Source organism: Microtus ochrogaster, chromosome 18 (genome assembly GCF_000317375.1).
Source record: "Microtus ochrogaster isolate Prairie Vole_2 chromosome 18, MicOch1.0, whole genome shotgun sequence".
Classification (NCBI taxonomy): domain Eukaryota; kingdom Metazoa; phylum Chordata; class Mammalia; order Rodentia; family Cricetidae; genus Microtus; species Microtus ochrogaster.
In genome coordinates, this window is record NC_022020.1 from 48,645,056 (window position 1) to 48,650,129 (window position 5,074).

A 5,074-nucleotide genomic window follows, 5' to 3' on the forward strand; every position below is an offset into this window, starting at 1 on the left:
TGGTTTAGTGATGAAATGTTGCCAGCTCTTGAATGAATGAATCCATGTCTTTCTGGTGGAGAGGAGCTCAAGGACAAGGCTACTGTCTCATCAAAGACAGACTGAGAAGCTTGGACCCTCAGCTGGATGATAGTGGGGGATCACCAGCAAAAAAAGAAAGGCAGAGAAACAAGGCACCTTAGGGCAAGGTTTAGAATGAAAAGCAGGCAGAGACTTTTGTACTTTGTCAGTAAGCCCGTGGGTTTTTACAATTTGTTACTGGCCCTAGGACCCTGAGAAGGAGGGAGAAGAACAACAAATGACAGAAAAAACAACCCTGAAATCTACCTAAATGTGAGGAACTACCTGTCGCTAGACCCTTTTCTCTTCTCTCCCTTTCTCTTCACGCTCTGTGGGAAAAGGCTTTGGAACTCAAGCGAATGCTCAGATCAGTGAGATATGGGAGCTATATCACACAAGGTGGAGAACAGACGAGAACTAGATAACATTTACAAGTCAGAACAGAACCGAAAGCCAACACCCAACAGCATTACCAAACTCTCCAGCTAAAAATAATAAATAAAAGGACTGGAGCTATATAATGCGAAGGAAAGGAAAATCTGTCTTCCTGTAAACCCAAAACAAACGCAGCAAATGCAAACCTCCCACACACAGCTCCACTCTCCCCAAAGAGAAAGACAGGCAGAGTCTCCTCAGACCAAGTGTTCAGTGTTGGGAAGATGCTCAGGGGTTGGGGGCTGTATACGAGACAGGGCCTTGTGTGAATGCCAGCCAATTCTATCTTCACAGATCAGGCTCAAGGCTTCACCACCATTTCAAAGGAAAAACTTTGATGAAGGTTGATGGCTTAGGATTTATGGATTATCTATATCTTAGCATATGAATGTATGAGATGGTCCTGGCTCATCTTTATGGAGTTTATGATCACACGGAAACAGATCTCTATGCATATCTGTAAGAGGTGATCTAGATTATATTCATTGTGGTGAGAAGATCAACCTTAAATATCGGAGGTACCATTTCCATGGCCTGGGTCCTACACACTACATAGAAAGGAGAAAGGAAGCTAAGCCAGCTTCTCAACCCAGCTCCTGACTTGAGATGCAGACAGATCAGGTCCCTCAGGACTCCATCAGCAGAACTTCACCATGGTGTACTGCTTCATCAAATATGAGCAACACAGTCTCTTCCTTCATGTTGCAGCAACAAGACAAGGAACTGAGAGCAAACTCAGTCTTTCTAAAAGGAAGGGAAAAGACCATGACATGGCTCCGCTCGGCACCTCTTACTAGGAGGAACAATCAAAAGAACTGCATTGTGAGTAAGGGGAAGTGGAGACCAAGCCAGAGTAGCAGCAGGAGAAGAAAAGGAAGATTTTTCACTAGTAATCCATATCTGAGTCTGATAGTCTTCTGTATTCTTCTGATGAAACTGTCCTTCTGAGCACGTAAACCATGTCTGAAACAGGGTAGTGTTGACTATGATGAATGACTTCTCACAGACTCACAAGGTTCTTGTTCTTTTCCAAGAAATGACAACAGCACAAAGCCCCAGTTATGAGGGCGGGGTGGGGGTATGCCTGAGAACTGTGGCCTCCTGGGCACCCTTTTCTTTGTTGACAGCCTTTGCCATTGCTGAATTTCCTACAGGGACCAAGCACTGTAGCAAATACCCAATCTCATTTCTTTCTTTTTTTTTTTTGTGACGGTCCTAAATTGTTTATTGGGTATGAATTGTACAAACATTACGTATATTAGCGGTAACGGTGGAGCTGCAGAGTGTTGCGCCTTCTGCAGGCTGCACGGCAAGAGCCACCAATGGTGTGGTGGAACTTGTGGCCCTTTCCAAGGCCACGGCTCTTGCGGCCTGCAGACATCAGCCCGCGCAGCTCTCTCTGTGCTTGTGGACCGGTTTGGTGATCCATTGGGTGTCAGGGTTTCTTCTGATAGCTTTATGGAATGGATCGATGAGGATAACCTCAAAAAATTTGTATGTGGAATCTTCGCCAACCCAGTAAGAATTCAGGACTCTCAGAGTCCCACAGTGGCATCCAGCTCTCTCCTCAGCAGCAGACTGAAGGCTTCGGGCAAACTTTAGCTGGTTCACACCATGATGGACTGGCTTGCCGTAGGTCGCACCCTTGGGCACCAGGCGTTTGCGGCCACCACGGGCGAATCCTGTACATGACATAACCTTGCTTGGCCTTGTAGCCCAGCCTCCGCGCTTTGTCGGGCAGGGTGGGGTGGGGAGCCCGGTGCAGTGCGGACAGCTGGCGGCACTGCCAGCAGTGGACCCTCAGCAGGAAGCACATCACGTCCGACTGCTTCTTCCGCCACAGCTCCTGGATGTACTTGCACGCGCCCATCTTGGCTCACCTGATGGCCGCCGTCAGAGGAAAGGAAGAAGCCTTTCTCCCCCCAATCTCATTTCTTAATCCACTGTCCACCCTCACAAGTGACTTCATCACCAACATTCCTGTTACATCCCCCAAGGGCTCTCGGATGGTAAACCAAGAGCCAAGTTTTATCCCACTTGACGGATCCCAGGACCTACATGCCCATCACAGGGGATGCTGCCTTTCTTGTTGAAAGTACTTTGACAGGTGTGTCGTTATGATTCTTTCTCTTGTCTCATGTATTTTGAAAGGAGGCAGAAATAATGAAATGAATGCTCGTGGAAAAGTCAGGAAAACCAATGGCTTTCAAATGAGTCTATCTGCTATAATGTGTATATAATACATTATAATGTGTATAGCCCTCGCCATACACATTTGCTTAGACTTACCACAGTAGAAAGTATGCGTTTCAAAACTAAGTGAATACAAGGAGAAAAAGGACTATTCTCAGTGAATATTTGTCAAATCAAGAACAGATTCTTCTCCTTAGACAAGTGTTTTATTATAAGACTGTCTGTCTTAGGATTTATATTGCTATGATGGCCATGACCAAAATCAAATTGGGAAGGAGATGGTTTATCTGGTTTACATAGTTCTTCATAGTTCTTCATAGTCCCCCTTACCAAAAATATAACTCCCTTTCACAAGAAAGGGGCCATGGAGACTAACCTACAGAGAAGACAAAGCAAAACCAGGAGTAACACAGATAGTCACACTGTTAAAAACTCATTCAATGAGAAACACGCACGGTGGTGTGTGCCTGTAACCCTAGCACTCAGGAAGCTGAGCAGGACTGTTGAGTTTACAGCCATCATGAGTTATATAGTAAGACCCTGCCAAACAATAAAGACAAAACAAGACTACATCTCTTATCTATATACCCAATGGTTAAAAACCAGGAGCTTACGGTAAAGTAAAAACACTATTTGGGTGCCTGGACAGGAGAGTCCAACTTAGTTTCAGAAGTACCAACATCAACAAGAAGATGTAGAGGAAAGACTTGGGTCCCTTAATTTTTACAAAGGACTTAGTTAGAGGACCCTTATAGATAAGAAAATCCTTAGAGGCTCAATTCATGACACAATACAACTTTCCATACAACATGGTACATACACATGCTATATGCATATCATTCCCTGTAGCCATTAAATCATCTCTAGATGATTTTACAACATAAATGATATATAAGTAGTTGGTATACCCTAGTTCGGTGGAATAGAGATAATAAAAAAAGCCTGTGCTTGTTCATTTCCAGTACGACCTCTCCCCCAAGTGTTCCATTGGCTATTGGTTGAATCTGTAATAGTTAAGGCCAACTGTACATGGTTAAAAGAAAATACACAATTGACTAAATAATTTAGCAAGCAATATGTCATTAGGTCTGTGGTTTCCAATTTTTTGATTGTTATAAAGGAAAATCTGGAAGTAAAAGGTGGAGGGGAAGATAGCCGGATTCCCAAGTCTGAAATCTAGAACTCTGACTTTGAAGGACCTTGATGTCCTCCTGGCTTTCATCCTCCTGGCTGGCTGCCCCCACTCTCACTACTCACTGCAAGTAAGATGCTGCCTCCCCAGGTTAAAGCTGTCACTGCAGCATTTTCTTCTATCTGCATCTACTGATTGTTTTAGAGTTAACATTCTCGAACTCCAAGAGAACAAAAGAATTGAGGGTGGTGCAGCTCTGTGGTGTGACTCCCTGCTGTGTCTCCTGGGCATCTGGTAGAAGCTGTACTTTGGGACACTCATCTTCCCTGTGGGCTATTCTTGTCCTCATAACTGTGTGGCCTCCCCTAGGAAGCAAAGCCAGCCATCTGGGCCCGCTTAGTCCACTCTTAGAGAGTCCTCCCTTCTGATTATGCCAGCCCTTTGGCTTGTTCTGGGTGAACTTGTCACCATGTCTGACTCTTGGTCCAGGAACTCTCTAAGGGCTCAGTTGTGTACTTGATGAGTGTCTTACTTCTTCTCTGTCTGCTTTCACAATCTCATTTGCCAGAATTCTGTTGTTTTTCAATTGATTCAGTATGTCCATAGCGGTTAAATATTTGGTTTTATCTCATCCACTGAGAATCTGAGAATAACTAATAATTTAGGTGCTAGCTATAGCCTGTTAAGAATTTGAAGACAAATATGAAAAATGAACTATAAGAATATGAGAGTTTCCTATGTTCATAGGGTTAGCTCATTTTCCATCTACATGATCAGAACTCTGGTGGTTCTCAGAGCTTGTGTCTGTTCAAGGAGGTCTGGTTTTCTCCATAAGGATGAGAATATCAGAATCATCAGATTCTTCAGAGAAGCCTCTAGATTAAGGATAGTCTTTCTTTTCCCCTCAGAATGGCCCCAATGTTCTCTGAACGTCTCCAAATTACATGAAAATTAAGAGATTTGAATGTATTTTGAGAATTAGAAAGTGTCACACAAGGCTGAGATTAAGCATCACTACTGACTGTGTTGGATCTGGTGCTGATGCTGACCTCTTTCAAAAGATCCAGGCTTCAGAGAGATGGGATGCTATTGGCCAGGGCTTTTCCTACATAATCCATTTCTATTTCTATACACAGTTAAAAACACAGCTGCACAAAGGTGTGGACTACTTGCATCCCTAATATTCAGGGCTTGAGAGCAGCAGGCGATCTTTTAGTCATCAGGTGGACCCACCCGCTCACTTTACAGATGGTG

General features: G+C 44.1%; 1 pseudogene; it reads right to left on the minus strand.

Moving 5' to 3' along the window:
- Positions 1-1,723: 1,723 nt before the first annotated feature.
- Positions 1,724-2,410, minus strand: LOC101982686 (annotated as a pseudogene).
- Positions 2,411-5,074: the final 2,664 nt, after the last annotated feature.